Genomic DNA, 20,355 nt, shown 5'->3' with positions numbered 1-20,355 from the left:
TTTTCTAAATAGAAAAAGGGAAACAAATATACTGGATATCATTGAATGTTTGGTGTTAATGTTTTAAAATGTTCCTTACTTAAATCTTGAGTTCCCTCAAGTTTTAAAGTTTCCCCCGGAGTGATGATTTGATTATAGGCTACATTTACATTAGCTTTACTTAAATTGTAGTATACTGTATAGAAACCAATATAAGAACATATATTGTCTAAGTCCTTATTGAGTTAGTGTATGTCTCTATAGAAGCAGCTTAAATTAGGATTTTACTCCATAGAAAGTTAAAAGGGCAACATGTCAGCCCACAATTCAAAGATTGCCTTTTAACTTTGTTTTGACCGGATTTAAATGTATCGTATTTCCAGATGAGAATCCCAAGGTGGGGCGTAGACGCATGAATCAGAAAGTGGGAGGCACTGCACAATAAACCCGGCACTTCGCAATATTGGGCCCGACTTGATTCACACGCACATCAATCTGTGGGGCCCCTCCAACCTGCCAGCCAGTGTTGTTCCTCCTCAGCACCCTCTCCTGTCCTGCAGAGTTTGGGGCTCCCCTTATCCGGAGCAATGGGGGTCTGCATCCTTTGGGGCCCAGATTATACGAGTGTGTTTACCTTCTGTGGGACTATTTTGTAAGGATTCAGGTCTTTCTAGTTCAGGGTCATCCTTGGTGGGGAGCTTCACCTGAAGTAATGAGAGAGCTAGTAAATAGGGTGATGAATGAAAAGAAATACATCAAAATGTACCAGAGAGAGATTTAATGGAATAATTGACTCTGCTTATTTGGTCTATAATGACCTCAAATAACCTACTCAATCAAACCAACATAACACTTTTGCAAATAACTGCATTTAACCTGTTTCAAATTACATAAAATACAATTGTTACAAGAACACAACTGACCTGTATCATTGCTGTATTGTTGTCTCTGTTGTATTCTCCTCTTTATCCTATTTCTGAAAAAGGGCTACTTTTGTTTCTTCACCATATTGTTTTTAAAATGTACTTATAATTTGTTGTAAAAACTAGGTAGGCCTACTTTCTAAACTAATGACACTGCCATCATCCTCAGCTTTGCACAGTGTTAAGTGCTGACACATGTTAGCTAGATTAAGATGGTTGCAATGCTAAACAACAGCATTTCAGCATCAGCATGCTAACGTTAACATTCAATCAATCAATGTTTATTTATATAGCCCAATATCACAAATGTTACATTTGTCTCAGTGGACTTCACAGTTTGTACAGAATATCAGTATGAGAATACGACACCCTCTGTCCTTAGACCCTCACATCGTACAAGGAAACACTTCCAGAGAAAAGCCACAGTTTAAAGGGGAACATGGGAGAAACCTCAGGGAGAGCAACAGAGGAGGGATCCCTCTCCCAGGACGGACAGACGTGCAATAGATGCCGTGTGTAAATTGAAAAGATAATACATTTGCAACATAGGTAGTCCAAATGTTAGGAAATGCATGTGTGTATAATAGAAAGATGAATCCACGAGGATATCCATCCAGGAATTATGATCCAGGACCACAGCCACGACTCAAGATCCAGCACTCGCGATCCATGACACAGGACCGCAGGATCATCCATGACTCCGGATCCCGGCGTATATAGACACCAAAAAGAAAGAGCCTAATGTGCCACTACGCTTCAGTAGCGTATTACAGAGTTCCTAGCAAACTATTTTTCCCAATTTTAAACCGATCTAATCACAATGGGCTTTTCTCACAGCAGATATTTTAACTTTTCTTAGGGGGACAAGCACATGTGTTTTTAAAACCACTAACCAGTATACTGTTCTTTTCCTTAAATCAAATATCTTGTCAAAGAGTTTCTAAAGCATCAGGTTGTTTTATTATGGTTCTGTAACCTGCCATTCTACTCTGCAAAACTGGGTAGAATAAATTATTATGCAATTTTATACTAAATAAAGTTAATATAAGTAAGTGATATTCATCTTGTTTTTCTCTCCTTTCTTCTTCCTTTCTTTCAGTCTGTGTCTGTTTTTCTTTGCGGTGTTGGTATTTATCTGTGCACATTCTCACACCATTTTTTACTGTACATGCAAGAAGAGATTTTTTTTCACTCTGCGGTGGTGAATGAAAGTGAAAAAAACAAATAAAGGGGGAGGGCACCATGTGATGGAAACACAAACCATATCCTGGGCCAAGGAGCCAGATCAACAAAGAGAGGGGTGGAGAAAAAGGAAGATGGAGCTGAAAAAGCGATCAGAGCCTTCCGACCAGTCAACCTTACGCCATCATTTGTTGCTTTCCCTCCTTCCTCCACACCTCCTCTTTGAATGTTACTCTTTGCTCAACAAACTCCTCTCTCCTCCTCCATCTTTAGCTTTCTTCCCTTCCTTCCTCCCTTTCATTGTGTCCTCTCACGTTCGCCTCTTTCTCTTTTTTCTTCTTCTCCCTCCTCCTCTCTTGCCTCCCTCTCTGTCACCGCTGACCTCTGTGACACAGTTTTCCTAAAACTCTCGCCGGTCTGAAAACAGTGGAGCAATGTGTTGGCTTTGCAAGTTCACATTCTTTCACACGTGCATGAAGCAGGTTAATTATGATACCGTGCAACTTTGAGCCTTTTCACATCATTTTATGCAGCCGTGTGTATCGTTTGGAAAAGCATAAGGCAATCAATGATGCGGTTAAAACGCTTATTTCACAAAAGACAGTTTTGACTTGACACACGAATTAGTCTACATTTAGCTGCACTGTAAAAATCAACCTATAAGATCTACTCAATAAAATGGGGGTAACAATTTGGACACACTTCTTTTGAGTAGATTTTACCCAATGTTTTGGGGTAAAGGTTACTAATATTCAATATATAAGACTTACTTTAAGAAATTAAGTAAAATCTAACTCAATTACTTAAAACGTATTACTTATAAATGAGTAATATTTACTCCTAATCGTAGGCAACTATTTACTTAATACTTTTAAGTAATAATTGATCCATATTACAAATTCATATTACTTTATTAGAAAGGTTACCAGTAAACAATATATTGCCACACACAAGATTTTATTGATCATGTTTTTTTTTATTGACCAAATGATTAAAAAAATCATAAGTGCAATATCGTCATACATTGAGATTATTTAAACAGTTGAGTGCATTTCAATTGTAAACACTGAGCAGAATCTTCAAAATAGTCATACAATCACATTGTTTTAACAGTAAAGTGCATGGAAATTGTAAACATTTTTAACATAATCTTCCAAGTGCAATTTACTCAACTATTAAAACCTTTAAGTTTCAGTAAACAGTCCACTTTTAACAGAAAAAGGTTTCTCCACATCCATTACATTCCACATCACATTATTTTTTGTTTGTGTCACTCTGCACTAAAACAAGTCAACATCCACTTCCGAACAAATGGTTTATTTGAGGCTCTGGACCTGTTTGAGCAGCTTCGCTCCATCAAGCTCCAAAAACAGTTTTTAGAATACCTCAAATGTGTATTTGAGCTTGTTGGGGTATTCCAGGTTGAGGGCGTAGATGAATCCCATCAACAATGCACATGCCTTTGTTTGGTTTCCGCACAAATTCAAAACTCTGTCTCCCTCTATGACAATGGACACATCTGCTGGTCCCCTGTCCCTGGCATCATTGATCACAAGCACCTTCATAGTTTGGTCCACGACGTTGTCATGCTCGTCCTCTATGTTAAAAAGAAAGAAAGAAAAGCATATTCAGTTGAAATTAGGCATATTAACAAGAACTAAGAGATCCGTTCACACCGGACGCGATGCGAATATTCGCTTCGCTCTAATCGCTCGAGTTTCACCGCAGCTGCCGGCTGTGTTTACTCACATCATTCAAACAAGACGCACTGGCTAGGGAGCTACAACTACAACAAAATGAACATATTTTACAGTGATTAAATTGTAATACACATTTCTAAATGATGCCGAAGTAAGAACATACTGATACCGGTTAGTAAAAACCATGAATTAATGCTTGACAAGTCTGCAGGCAAGACGGCAGGCGAAAAACCTTTTATAATGCTTGTTTTCTGAATGGAGATTGGGTCAACCAGGCTAAGCTAACGTTGTATATGCTCACTCCACACTCATAACAACGGCCTACAGACATAAATAAACCAGCGACTGTATTCGCCATGACACAGACAGTCTGTGGTTTGTACTTTTTAACTTTTGTACAGTTTCTGAACAGATATGAGGAGCTGTGATCTCTGTGTGCTTACTGCTAACAGCTAATGGCTGATGTTTTCTGGTTGAACGTCAGTGACGGCAGGCTGAGATCCTCACCTCTGATTGGCTTCCGCGAGAATGCGTCACGTGAATTTGACGCTCGAGTTGAAAAAATTGAACTCTTGCGTTTGACGCGGCCCCCTTCAATCGCCTCAATCGCGTGATTCGCGCCGCGTCCACCGCTTCATGCGCACCGTCGGAGCGAATTCGCGTCTGATCGTGTCTCTGCATTGACTTTACAGTTAATCACGCCGCCCCCAAACGTTGCATCGCGTCCGGTGTAAACGCAGCATAAGATAGACGAAGAGAGATGCTACAAGCTAGCTTCAACTTAGTTAGCCTTGTGCATCCTTTGAATGTGTCCCCCGCAAACCGTTACTGTACTCAATACTACTCAACCGGGTCAGAGTTCGTCATATTACTTGAACTGACATGCAATTTATTAAACGGCTACTGATTTTTGCAGTGTGCACCACATATGCATTTCCATTGGATACTGTGTGGAAAATAACATTGGACAAATACACCTTGTATAGAGGACGACCAACTTCAAAGGTTGATTTAAACGAATGCCGCCTTCTGCGCGCTGTTCTTGTTAGTACTTAGCTAGCAAACAATAGCCTTCTCTGCTAAGCATGCACGATGCTAACGTGAAACACAACTTGGCTGGTTAGCTTACATTAACATACAACTGTCGCCGTGACGCTTAACTCATTTCAGACGGCATGCCGTCAACATGCACATTATTGCTGTAATAACTGTAGTTACCTACTGTAACCCCAGCTTCTATGAGTAAATGGCGTAGCCCTCTAAGGCTATCGCTATTGGGTAATCCCCCTGCGCACCCGCGCAGTACTGAAACACTTGTAGTCCACGCCCACCCGCAAGGTGGGCCCCGCCCTCGGGCCTCCTTCCGGTATAAATAGGAAGGAGGCCCGGCAATCTGCTCCCATACAAAATAACTTTTCTTCAGCTATTCGTAGAGCCAGTCGGGCCCAGCGCTTTGAGTTTACAGTTCGCCATACAGTAGGTAACCAAAGTTCTATTTCGTATATGGCTTTCGCCCTCTAAGGCTATCGCTATTGGGTTAAGGGCGAAGCATGATGTAGTCTGCGCCCCACTGGGTCCACCCAGCACTAGAAGCACAGACACACCTGCTAAATAACACCCCCCTGCCTGTTGTGCCATGCGTAATGGCGCATCACCGTACCTGGAACATAGCAAAACATGCCTATCTTCCCTGACGGGATGAAGGCTGGGAACAATACATACCGGCCGCTGTGAGAAAGTAGAGACGAAGGTCCCACGTTGCCCAGCGATCATAGAAGGGGAACAGCAGCTCTCTGCGTGTCAGACAGGAGAGCGCCCAGCTGGATCCCTGACGTCACTCACTCTGACAAGTCACTCCGTACCAAAAATGTGTCAGAGGAAAAAAAGGAAACATCCCTCTCATAAGAGGGAAAAAGGGCCGCTCTCCGCGTGCCAAGAGGCAGGAGAGAGGCGCACAGCTGGATCCCTGACGTCACTCATTCTGACAAGACACTCCGTACAGGGTGTGTCAGAGAGGAATGGGAGACATCCCTTAAATACAATTGAATAAATAAACAGGGGGAAGACCAAGATGCAGCAGTGCAAATGTCTTCCACTGACATTCCTCCGTGCAAAGCCGTGGAGGATGACATTCCTCCGGTGGAGTGCGCATTGATGTTCTCCGGGGGATCCACCCCACGAGGAGACATGCCTGTGACACAGCTTCACACAGCCAGTGTGACATCTGTTGTGCAGACAGAGGCTGCCCGATCGAGCGCTCTCTATAATGCACAAACAGGCGCTGAGAATGGCGCAAGGCAGCCGTGCGCGCCACTAGCAGGACAGTGCGCACACAGGGCAGAGGAGATGAGACGCGGCTTCTTCCTCCGACCTGTGAGGAGGAGGAAAGAAGCCATCCAAGGTGATCACTCTTGACTCTAAAGAGCTTGTGATGACCTTTGGCATAAAAGCCGGGTTAGGGCGTAAAACAGCTGAACTGCCATCTCCTTGGATCCGGAGGCCTGACGGAGCCACAGAGAGAGCAGACAAATCACTCACCCTTTTCGCTGATAGAGCCAAAAGTAATACTACTTTGGCTGACAACAGTTTAAGGGGAACCTGGTCTAAAGGTTCAAATGGGGCTTTGCTTTAGTGCGCGTAACACCAAAGCCAAATCCCACTGAGGCGCCAGTGCGCGTGACACAGGTCTGAGTCTCCGTACTCCTCACATAACACGGCTGCTGCGCTCTGCGAGCCCCTCTGTTCAATTCGCCGGGAATATACATTGCTGTGATGAGAGCAACGTGTGTGCGCGCCCAGAACAGTAGCCGCCTGGCTGCGTTCAGAAGCTGCGCAGATCGTACTCCTCCATGGCGATTGAGGTAGGCTGCTTCCATAGCGGTGGCCTGTTGTCTGTGCGAATCAACATATTGATTGTACAGCAACGGGGCGACTCCCCCGTTCTTTTCCGAGGTTTTGAAAAATAGCGGAGTAAAAACCGCACCAGACACTGTTCCTGGGATGACAGGAGTGTTTCTTGTATCCCATGGAACTGCTGGGGGGAGAGGCTTCTCTGTGATGTGCCGTAATGGTCGTCATGGTGACGAGCCACGCCATCACCGCCGCTGCCTGTGAGGCAAAAGGGCTGCTAGAGAGTTTCCACACGCTGCATTTCACTCCGTCTCTCATCATGAGGCGCGTACACGCCCAGGGGATGAGAGGTGTGTGCATGCTGTCCACACGAGGCGTTATAACGGTGCTCGTGGGTTATTATGACCGTGTGTAGGAGGCATATCTGGGACAGAGGAATACCGCGAGCTCTGCAGTTTATAAACCAATAGGTTAAAAACAGCAGGCTTCTGCAGCGAATGAACCACCTCTGGAGTCCCCCTGTTGGAAGAGACCCAGGGGTATCATCACGTGACCAGCTGACGCCAACGCAGAGCAGCTGTGTCACGGAGAGGGCTGTGTGGGTTGTGACACGCCGGAGGAGAGCTATCAGTTCCTCCACTCGCTGCCGCGAGAGCCGCACTCTCATGCTGGCTGAGTTTAATTCCACTCCCAGATAAACGATTGTCTGAGAGGGAAGAGGACAGCTCTTCTTCCAATTTATTATGAAACCCAGGCTTTGACAGATGCGATACGAGATGTACCGTCTGTAAAGCGACTTCCTCTCTGGAGCGAGCCAGCAAATAGCAGGTCGTCCAGAGGAAACCACACTCTCATCCCTCCTCTGTGTAGTGGCTCCAGCCTTCTATACACAAAAATGCGAGGAGCCAGGAAATATCCGAACGGCAGACGATTGTCTGGTCTGATATTCCCTGAAATGAGAAAACGCAGGAATTTCCTGTGTTTTGGGATGATGGGTACGTGGAAGTATGCATCCTTCAGGTGGAAGTGAACCAGTCGTCCTGGTGAACACATTCCAGCACCTGTTTGATCGTCAGCATGTGGAATACTGACAGATCGAGGATGTCTCATTCCCCCAGTCTTTTTCGGGATTAGAAAAATAACGGGAGTGAAAACCCCTGATTTTCCTCCCTTTGAGGAACCCTGGAAATATCCTCTTTCAACAGGAGTTCCAGCAGCTCGGATTGGAGCGCAAGACATAGCTTCTGGGAGGACAGGAGTGTTTCCTGTATCCCATTGAACTGTGGGGGGGGGGGAGAGGCGAACTGCAGGACGTATCCTCTGCTGATCAGCCTGCTCATCCATCTGTCCATCAGACACACGCGCTGCCACTCTGAGAAAAACTCTGAGAGCGGGCGCATGTGCTCGAGATGTGTTTTTGGTCGTCATGGTGACGAGCCACGCCACGCCAGAGCCCCTGCCGCCGCTGCCCGTGAAGCAACCCAAAGTGTGCTTGGACCGAAAGGGCTTTGCGGGGGCCTCCACACGCTGCGTCTCACTCCGACTCTCATCATGAGGCGCGTACACGCTCAGGGGATGGATGGAGGTGTGTGCAGTGCTGCCCACATGAGGCGTTAATGGCGCTCATGGGTTTATTAAGGCCGTGTGTACGAGGCGTATCTCGGACAGAGGAATGCCGCAAGCTCTGTAGTTTATTAACCAACAGGTTAAAACCAGGCTTCTGCAGCGAGCCCTGCTGTCTACTAATCAACAGATTAGTGGCAGCTGGCTTAATTAGCGCGCTCTGAAATGTATTAACCGACAGGTTAAAACCAGGCTTTAGCAACGAGCCCTGCTGGCTATTAACCGACAGGTTATAGGCAGCTGGTTTACACAGGGCGTGAGGCAACCCAAGGTGGGCTTGGACCGAAAGGGCTGTGCGGGGGCCTCCACACGCTGCGTCTCACTCCGACTCTCATCATGAGGCGCGTACACGCTCAGGGGATGGATGGAGGTGTGTGCAGTGCTGCCCACATGAAGCGTTATATAACGGCGCTCATGGGTTTATTATGACCGTGTGTAGGAGGCGTATCTCGGACAGTGGAATGCCGCGAGCTCTGCAGGTTATTAACCAAGGTTAAAACCGGCAGGCTTCTGCAGCGAGCCCTGCTGTCTACTTAATCAACAGATTAGTGGCAGCCGGCTTAATTTCCGGCTCTGCTTCCTCGGAGGCTCTCGCGGAGCAAACCAGGAGGGGGGGAGCCTCACTCCCCTTTGACTCGCCGCCGGGAGACCCTGTCTCTGGGGTGGCGGGGGAGCGGAGACGTGGGACGGAGCCCCTGCAGCCGCCGAAGGTCGAGTCTGACGCCGAGGCGGTTGCTGTGGGCGTCTCTCCGCTTGCGGCCTCCTGTTGCAGGCATGGACGCCGCGGCTGCTGCGGGCATTGGTGCTGCTGTGGGCGCTCAGCAGGCTCGAGCCAGCTGACATGCTGGCGAATGCCGTCCGCCTGTTCCGTCTTCATGGACTCCACCATGGCGTGGAACTGGGGTCCTAACAGCCCATACGGGCTGATTGGAGCATCCAGTAGCACTTTTCTGGCCGTCTCCGTAACATGCGCCTGCTGCAGGTGGCGCTGGATCTGTGTCACCCACGCGGAAATCCTCGCCTGGGAAACAGCGACGGACGCGTACAGAGTGAGCACCGTGCTGGCCGCCTTGCTGATATCCTCTGCCTCGGTGGTGGACCGCGCTACCAGTGTCACCACCGAATTGGAGAGCAGTGCGATGATATTCGCCGCCGCCTGAAAGGCACACTGGTGCACCCGGTCGGCCTGGCGGGCGACATACTCTCTGGGGGAGCTCAACGTAGGGCGCCGTCCTGTGGCGACGGAGAAGGGGACCGCATGCTCGGTCGCCAAACCAGCCCCCTGCTCCGACTCCGTCTCCCCCGTCCGGGGGAGAGGAGGGAGGGGAGAACCGCACGGTGAACCATGGAGGGAGACGGGGTAGGAGTCGTCCGACTCCTGCCCGGCACTCGGCTCCAGGGACATGCTGCCGTCCACGTGCTCCTGGACGGGCCAATCGTCCTCGTCGGCCGCAGCAGCTAGAGCGTCCGCTCTTCGCTTCCTGTCGGCTGATGGGAGACGGGCACAATGTGAGCAAGCGACCTGCTGGCTGAGAGCCGCGTCCGCGTGCTCTGGCCCCAGGCAGGATTCGCACATTGCGTGCTGGTCATAGCTCATGATATATCCTGAGCCACATGAGGGACAATTTCGGACGCAGTTGTTGCTCATGATGTTTAATGGTTCTGTGCTTCAGTAACTGCCGAGGTTTGCTGAAGAAAAGAGGGAGCAGATTGCCGGGCCTCCTTCCTATTTATACCGGAAGGAGGCCCGAGGGCGGGGCCCACCTTGCAGGTGGGCGTGGACTACAAGTGTTTCAGTGCTGCGCGAGTGCAGGGGGATTACCCAATAGCGATAGCCTTAGAGGGCGAAGCCATATACGAAATAGAACAATTATTAACAATATGGAGCCAAACATCATAGTGCTTTACTCTTAGCTCCTATGTTAGCTACAGCTATCTAGCATCAGTGACCGACTTCCAGTGAGTAATAGATGAGAACAAACTTAAATTCCTCGTCTAACAGTGAAGCAAGCAGACAACAAGTCTTGTGATGAACCTCAAAAAACGTGAACATTTATATGTAGGACATGATAGACAGTAATATCTTACCTTCCAACATTTCCCCATACCAGGAGGAGGGAGGCGCGAAAGAGAACCGTTCCTCTGGCCTGCAGCCAAGAATCACCGCAGACGCATGCGCAAAGGAGCAGTGTGGGCCTAATGTCTTCAAGTAGATTTTACCCAAATTGTTTGTGTTTCAGTTGGTACTGTCAGAAATTAGGTAGTGTAGGTGGAATTTACGCATTCATATACAGGGTTGGGAGGGTTAATTTTTAAATGTAATCAGTTACTGATTACTGAATACATGGCTGTGAAAGTAATCCGAATACAGTTACAGTTACGTGTCTTAAAAAAGTAACGTATTCAGATTACTTTTGGATAACTTTCTTTTTCCATCACAGATGGTATGTTTTGGTGTAGGCCTACAGGAGACACAAACAGCAACAGGAAACTGAACATGTTTTTACTGTTTTAATGGGTCATCAAGAGCACAACTGAAACACAACATCTGAAACGATGTAACAACATAATACACTTTTTGGGGATGCAACTTAAGATATGAGAAGTGAGGGACACGGTTTAGAACGGGCGTGTCGCATTCTGTCCTGCCAGTGTTGAAAGGACATGAATTAAAATGTCGAACTCAGACTTCATTTTAAGGACATTTTGGCCAAGGGTTTAGAGCTATATTTGTTAAACAGGAGAGTGTGTGCACCAGTCTGCCTTGATCTATGTATTCATGTCTGTGACACTCACATTATCTGCTGCCCACAGTTGTTTTATAGAAGGAAAACCTCCTTCACTTCATGCAATCTCTGTAGCACCAGGAGGCAGCGGGAGGGTTAACTCAGCCTCTTCACTGTGTTTACCTTCAGAATCATTAGAAAGTATAGAGCGACCGCAGGCATATGTGTTTTAACCACCCACCCACACACACCCCCCCACCCGCACCCCCCACACCCCCCCCACACACACACACACACACACACACACACACACACACACACACACACACACACACACACACACACACACACACACACACACACACACACACGATTTAAACGCAGACTTCTGTTCCTCCATGTTTCGTTGTTATTGTTTCACTGAGCGGACCCGCCCCTTTTTTTTTTCAAACGCTCCCTTTTTTGGTCCATCTGCGGCGGTAATAGGTTTTGTGCGCTGTGATGATTCGGCTGTACCTTTACTAATGAATATTAAATGTTGTGAGGGAATCTTTCCACCAATAATTCCAATAATCAAAATGTATTCACTTCAGGTTCACTTAAGTAACTGTAATCAGATTATTCGTTTTTCAAATGTAACGCGAGCTGAATACAGTTACTTGATTTGTGTATTCTGATTACGTAACGCCGTTACATGTATTCCGTTACAACCCAACCCTGTTCATATATACTAACAATGTTCATTTATATACCTTGAGTACAATATAAATTATTTGCTTTGATAATATATACTACCCTCCAAAATCCTTTCTTTTTTTTTCAAGCTTCTTCACGAAGGAATCTCATAAAATAGCAAAAAAGACAATAAAAGTTTAGTGTAGTACATTTGACAAAGGCATGATAGATATGTTCAGGATTAATCTCTCACACCATCTAGTGGTTGGTTAACACACACACACACACACACACACACACACATACACAAATACCAATTTCTTGCTTGTTACTAAATGAAAGTCAAATTTAAAATCAAACGATAGTGCTGTCTATAACCACCTTCACTATCATATTGTTAAACCTGACAATGAGTTACAGTTAACCAATTAGATTTTTTTCGTAAATGTGTAACATGTAAGGACTAAACACAGACAAAAAAAGTTACAACCATGACAAACATAACAGCTGTACTCAATTTAGCCTCAAGGGGTCAATGCTACTCCTACAGAACAATAATAAACCAGGTCAGTTTTACTCTGATCTTTGACATCTTAGACTAGGTTTCAGAGATTTAAGAATCTATCTTTTCCTATATTCTGAAGATATAATTGTACTTGTAACAAAACTAAATCAGAAAGGAAGAGGAATTCATTATTTCGGAGCAGGATCATGTGTTTTCTTTGTCGTTGAATTATAAGCGGTATAAACAATTTGCTGTACCAGATAAGAAAACACACTCTTTATCTTGTGACTAAAAACTTAATTCCCACTCATGTGACATGCAGATAGGTCCCAAACCTGTAATAGAAACAAGTCAAGAAACATAATGAATGCAGATTATAGGCAACAGGGGATCACTCTTTCTCACTCTTTAAGATAGGACACGACCAAAATTGAGGAAAGAAATCACAACAGACGTTTAAACTTGTCTGTAATTCAATATACAATCTGTCGATCCTGCAGAGAAACTGCCTTTGATCAATTGTTTTACTCTAAAACGTAGCTGTAAATGTCCAGGATTTCTGATTCTGAAAACAGGAAATTGAAAACTCCAGCTTTCAAACATTGTATTTATTTCTTTGCTTCAGAGAACAAACTCTTAATCTTATAAAAGTGTTGCTAAGGAGCCTGCAGGAGGAAGCCGTTATCTCAATCTACGGGGAAACACATGCACATACAAACAAATGCACAAACGATTTTTCCTTCATTCGTTTTATCTAATGCGCTGCAGCATGGCAGTCTGCAAATAGCTTGTCTAATTTATGCCTTCACGAAGTTGAGTCAAGTTCTGATAATGATAAAAACCTGATCTGATCTACGCATATTAGCACATGTACTCTGTACAACAAGATCCTCAAGCAATTTATTTTAAAAATGTGTATCATGTTTATTCTTCGACTGAAAACATCATCTTTTCTTTCTTAGTGATTATTTATGAGTGATTATTTCCCACACTTTTTTTTCAGGTGCCTAACTGTGAAAAATATGTTTTGAGTTCTGCTCAGACGTGATGCCACATCAGCTTCAATGGGTTATTCCTGTCATCCTGTTTGTTAAAGATAAACTAGGTTTAAAGGTTCAATGTTTTGAAACCTGTGGCAGATAATCCAAAGCAGTTTGTTCCACGTTAAGCATTATGCTGTCTTTACGAGTTTCCATTCAGCAGTGGCGTTTTCTCCTGGAGGCCAAGGGAAGCCAGGCTTCCCCTGTTTTTTCGGATTGTAGTTATAATTTTAATAAATAAATAAAAACACTTCGTTTAGTTTCGGAAATTCTTTGTTGTGTGTTGCTGGCAGCCCGTCTCTCCCCCACTCTCATTGAGTATTTTACAAAGAGTGAAACAGCGCCCCTCTAGATGTTATGGTGAAACAGTAGATTGCACTCTCAGTTGCGAGAGGAGGCCAGCCGAAATTTGCTTCCCTTGGTGAAAAAAAATGGAGGGATTCACCAATCAGATGAGGCCCACGTCATGCCCCTGCCAACCTGTGATTGGTTGGGGCCATGCCAAGGGAAGCCAGAGGCGGCTGGCTTCCCTTGCCTCACAATCCAATCAAATCGCATCAACTTAGTATTGCAGTGACGCGTCCCAAAAAGCGGAAGTAAACTGCGCCCGGTTTCCCTCGACAAAATAGCAATGGGATTTCTCCATAGGATTTTGGAAAATAGCTCGGAAAAAGGTCAGTGGAAAACGAACCTGTTAGGTAAATGCACGTTTTGTTCAGTCAGATAATATCCACATGTCTACCCTACTTTTATAATTTTCGAATCATAAATCTAATCGATAGAAGATAGATAGCATCACTGCACCACTCTCACCGCCGTTAGAAAGTAGCAAGCAACTGAAGCAAGTGCAATTATGGAGGGTGGAGATTTGGAGTATTTAATCAAAAATAATTGTACTAAACTTCCGCTGCAGCAGCAACAACAAATAGGATCTGATGACAGGCCAATGCCCAAATTGGAGCTGTGTACAGAGAGGAAAAAAGGAGTGAACCGGTGTTACAGTATAAGTTGAGTCATGACAACTGGCGACATTCTATTATTTTCGTCATCGGAATCCGGGGCGTGTACATTGAGGACCCATTGTTGACTTACCAGGAAAGAAACATCGTTTGTCGTTTACGTTCATCTTTTGCTATATCTGCCTTCCTAAGATCCCTTTGCTGCACATTCAGTACTCGTATGTGAGGTTGTGGGGCAGAGGCCGATATCGTGACGCTTACAGGGAGGTATCGAACATTTCAAAGTAGGTGACTGTGTGGATGCCTGTTCAAAACATTGCAAACTTCAATAAATCATTTAAATTATATATTTGTGTCCGACTTTCATTTGTTCATCGTTCTTAATGTGATGTATAGTAGCTTTGATAGCTGTCCATACCTTCAGACAGCCTAAAAGTAAAACTCAAGTTGTTTATTCACAGCCTGAACGCTCATCGAGATGACTGGATCAGTCATGACAACTTGTGATCAGCTCCGATTAAATTGTGATATCAATTCTGTAGCTAACCTCCAGGGATCACGTTTATTTTATGAAATACCTGTATCCCTCTCATCACAACAAGACTCTACACTGTGCAGGAAAAACAATTACATACATGAAAATAATCTTGATGCATGGGAATTAAACACACAAACTATCTTCCGTGGCTATATTGATATGTCACAGTAACGGTAAACCACAGAAAAATAAGTCCAGCGGGGCACAAGTTGAATACATATAATACGGTAGTTCTATTATGCCTTTAAGCCTATACGTTTAACCCATAAGAACCCGGACCCATTTCTACTTTTGGGGAAATTAAGGGGAACGTCATTTAGACTAGACAGACACATTTCTGACAAGTAACCCCCCCTAGTGTCAAATATCTGGGCTTTAATGGTAAAGTAACTCTTATTTATAACTTAATTAACAAGGATGATGTTTTGGTTTGCATTTGTTTGAACATACTATGAATTGAAGAATAAAGCATATGTTAACTAAATATAATTGAATCAGCTAAATTAACTGACCAGACCATACTCATATTTCTAATTGTGCATATATGTCACTCCGGGTTTACTGTGAATGTTTAGGGTTAAAGTCCCGATGTGACACCATGTGTCACAGCAATATGTATGGCATTTGTTTCATATCAATTTCATCAAGAAATGTTTCCACAACAGGTTAAATGTAATCAGAATCAGAATACCTTTATTCGTCCCACAGAGGGGAAATTTACATTTGTTACAGCAGAAAAGAGCCGAAGACAGCTTAATGTTTAACAAATGACATGTCATGTAAGCATTTTTATTCTTAAATGGCTTGAATATTAACTTTAGCAACAAAAAACCTTTCCAAATCTAGCTAGTTCTGTCACATGTTTTAGCCTGACACATGGACATCTTGGACATGTTGTTATGGGAAGACAAAAGCAAATGACAAGGACCATGACCCCAGACTGTTCAGTGTGTGTCACTTAGGGACTTCATGAGATAGAAAAATCTCATGAGGAATCTGTATAAGGAACTTTCCAGAACCTTTACATTTCATGTGACACCCGTGTCTAAGCAATTCTGTCTGCCTTCCGTGTTCCTTTTGTTATTTACTTCCTCTCTGCCTTCTTCTGATGATTTATCTGTTAGTTTGTGTGTTTAATTCCCATGCATCAAGATTATTTTCATGTATGTAATTGTTTTTCCTGCACAGTGTTGTGATGAAAGGGATACAGGTATTTCATAAAATAAACGTGATCCCTGGAGGTTAGCTACAGAATTGATATCACAATTTAATCGGAGCTGATCACAAGTTGTCATGACTGATCCAGTCATCTCGATGAGCGTTCAGGCTGTGAATAAACAACTTGTGTTTTACTTTTAGGCTGTCTGAAGGTATGGACAGCTATCAAAGCTACTATACATCACATTAAGAACGATGAACAAATGAAAGTCGGACACAAATATATAATTTAAATGATTTATTGAAGTTTGCAATGTTTTGAACAGGCATCCACACAGTCACCTACTTTGTAATGTTCGATACCTCCCTGTAAGCGTCACGATATCGGCCTCTGCCCCACAACCTCACATACGAGTACTGAATGTGCAGCAAAGGGATCTTAGGAAGGCAGATATAGCAAAAGATGAACGTAAACGACAAACGATGTTTCTTTCCTGGTAAGTCAACAATGGGTCCTCAATGTACACGCCCCGGATTCCTATGACGAAAATAATAGAATGTCGCCAGTTGTCATGACTCAACTTATACTGTAACAACGGACGTAAAACGTTAAATGTCTCCTGATTTAGTTTGTGAATGAATGCTTATTAGAGTTTCGGCTGGAGAGTGCGTGCGGACCTGTCGGTCAGGTAACAGGCGTGTGTAAGTCCTGCATCTGTATGATACAAATGTGTGTAAAATGATACCGGGCGCTGTAATCACTCATCTGGTTACGTTATTACATTGGACCCCCCCCCCCCAAAAGAAAGGACGTATTATTGGCTTCCCCTAATTTTTTCGCCACGCTACTGCCATTCAGTCCATTGAATTCCTCTACCCCTGATCCATGAGGTTTTGTCCAATGCTTAGAGAAGCAGTCACCTACCCAAGTCTACAAAAACATGGTATTTATTCAACTTTTTTTGTCTTTTAGATGTTTTAAAAGGCATTGTTTCATAACGACCAAAGTAAATTAACTGGCAAAAGAATTACTTACTTAATCACGGAGTCCTTGTTGCCGGTTTTATAAAAATATTGCTAATAGATTTCAATAGCATGCAGGGCAATCAAAGTTCAGGAGCCTCATACTGAACCAAAATGAGTTCCCCAGGGATCTACACTGGGTCCTCTTTTGTTCATATTGTACATAAATTACTTTGGTTGATTACTCAAACACATATGAGAAAAACTGTATGCTGATCTTTTATGTTTGTGTTCTTATTAAGACTGATTATGTTTTTGATGATTTACTTTTGTAAAGTTTTTAACTATTACAGTAATGTACATATACTCAAATAATTCCTGGAGATATAGTCAGATATCTTGTTGATTGACACTATTCAGATCTTCGTTATTTTTCCTTTCCAATTATTGTTCCCTGTCTCCCCAACATTGATTCAGTTAATCATTGCTGAGTGCAAACAGCTGAACCAGAGTCTTTGCAAAGAGACCTGAAAAGACAAACAGTCCATGTGGGCCATCGGTTACATAACTCTGACCACACAAATGACCATAATTATCCTTTTACAACCACCGCTTTATTTATATGTCATTTCGATACTCTGGGGTAACCCATTGCAGTCTCAAAACACATCTCTTCACACTCGCATATCCACCCTGATCATTATTCATCACACATCCTCTGTTTTTATTTATTTGATTGATTTATATACTGCATTGTCTTGTCTATGTCTCTTATGCTGGTGTTATGTATTGTGTATCTTGTTTTTTATGGGTTTGTACGGCGACCTTGAAAGCCTTGAAAGGCGCCTATATAAAATAAATGCATTATTATTATTGTTATCAGTTTGTAGAAATTAGTATATTGAAACACAAAACATTTTAAATATTGGGAAATCTTAGGAATGTTTATGGATCCTAGCAGAGCCCCTGGAATGATCATCACCTTTGACCACACTATTGACCCTTTTAGTTTATTGATATATTTTGACCTTGTGGGAATCTTACAGTACCCCAAAGTACACATTGTCCCAGATTATCTGCTGAATTATGCTGAATCTGCAGGAAATTCTCTGGATTCAGACATTTGTAGTCCAAGCTGAACAGTACAGTAGCTACAGTAATTACGTTTACTGCTAAACTCAATCACTTGTAGTGGTCCTGAAACCGTATACTGAAGAGGTTGCTGGTAATAATCGTCTTGGTATAGTTCCCTCCACCGTGTGAATAGGGTCAGTGTGTAAGGTTCATGAGTCCTTGAAAATGAGACCACAAGTTCAGTTTTCCACATGAAGCCACCATGTTCCACTGATGGGAACCTTAACAGCTGCATACAGTGCATGTGGAATGTATTCTGTGAATCCTAAGCTTTTTCACATTAAAAGGTGCAAAAAGAATGTTTAGATTACTATTAAGGGAGTTAGCAGGGATTATAAATAGAGATGCCCCATCAAAGGCAGACATTTTGTGACTTTAGAAAAACTTTCTTAATGCAAACAGTGACATGAAAGGTATATACTACTGACTATATTTGACTTATTTAGCAGCTGCATCGATGTTGCAATTAGTAGATGTACAGTACTAATAACCTGACATTTAAGAATGTCAATTAGTCTGCACATAATCTGACCCTCAATGCCAGGATAATACCCCAATCTTCTATTTGTACCAAGCCTTTTTGTCACATGTTTATTTTCCCAGTGGTATCTTTACTGAGATAGGCCATCCAAAGGTTAGATAAAACATATTTCCCCCACTTTTTGAAATATCAATGTCTAAAGGGCATGTGGGGCGGGTAGTTTTCTTTCATGTTCCAAGGGATCTGTCATAGTTAGTTTTTGTTTTCCTTAAACATGGCATTAAATAAAATGGCACGATACATTTATTTAGGGACAGTGAATGCAGTCAAAAGTGTTCTTAATGTCATAGAAACCTAAAGAGCGGTTATGAGATTATGTCTGGAGGGTCACTAACATGCACCCTTTGCATTATACTGTTTATATAATAGTAGGAGTGTAAGAGGAATGTCATAAGTGATAGTGTCAAGGCTGCAAAGCAAAGTCTGACATGCTTGTATTGTATGTAAGCCCTTTATCTATACATTCATAGAAAGACACTGATACATTTGTCATAATAATATATTAATATAATGACGAATTTAAGATTATACTTCAATTAATATTTGAATAATTATCCAGTTTGGAATATCGCAAAAATGTGTTAATTGGGACAATTGTGTCTTTGATAATGAATCTCTTTTAACAATTTACTAACTAAAAATACCAAAAAAGCACATTTTATTTGTTTCATAACACTGTTAATTAAAAGCTTTGGGTTTTTGACAGATTTAATGGGGTATTTTTGATTCAAAACAAGATGGTATTACTTTATACCATGGTTTGCTGGACTTCGAATCAGGGGATAGCAAGTTCGAGTCCCACTGCAGTCAGCATGTCGTTGTGTCCCTGGGCAAGACACTTCATCCCAAATTGCTCCTGTGGGGATTGCCCACAGTATTGAGTGTGTACTGTAAGTCACTTTGGATAAAAGCATCTAACAAATGACATGTAATGTAATGTAATTTGCAAATCATGTATTTGACAATTTTGTGAGTTTAAATCCAATATTCAATCTCCTTTTAGCTCTGCTTGGGTCATCACCGACTCTTCGATTCACCAGCTAGTTTGTTACTTTGTCCGTCTGCATTTTGTGCGTCTAAATTCCACAAAGAGGCAATCTGTGCATCTGAGAAATATTTGTATTCTCCTGGATAAAATCTTTAAACTTTCAACATGTAGGTCGTCTTAAGTAACGAATTATTGATTTACCAAGAATCTGTACTCCTGAGGTTAGATTCAGAATTACATTACACACCTTCAACTATTTTCCACCTTACTTTTTCATTTGCAAATCAAAATGTTTTTTGAAAAATTGTACAAATGTTTTTAAAATTACATCCAAAACGTTTTCCCTTGCTGTGACTGTTATGCACTCATTGACCTCACTGATAGGATCATGAAGAAGCCCATGGACCGCTCCTCGCACTCTTATGACTGCCGGCAACATGTCACAGCATAAATCCAAATCGTGTCTTCGATCTTTAAATACCACTGTAAACCCAACTCCTTGGATTCTTTACGTGTGATATCGAAGATAAATGTCCTTGTTAAATTCATGTTGAGACATTTTTATTTGGTCTTTTGTGATAAATTGTTATCATATTTTCTCACAAACAACACATTAAGGTGCTGAATTCAGTTAATAATGCTAGAAATAATGTTCTTTGTTGCATAAACAACGATAGAGAGGGTCACAGTTTAGAGGTGAAAGCTTGTCTACATTCCTGACCGGAATAACATGATGTAAGAGAGGGGCAAGTTTCTTATATGAAGAGTTGTATCCCTAAAGAGACTCTTCAGTGTTGTTTATTAAAAAACGTTAGGATTTGAATGAAAAGATACCTTTAAATATTGACTGTAGAAAATGTAGTTTATGTGT

Source organism: Notothenia rossii, assembly GCF_949606895.1.
Source record: "Notothenia rossii genome assembly, chromosome: 3".
NCBI lineage: Eukaryota > Metazoa > Chordata > Actinopteri > Perciformes > Nototheniidae > Notothenia > Notothenia rossii.
The sequence above is the reverse complement of the archived record's forward strand: the minus strand, read 5'-3'. Positions refer to the sequence as shown.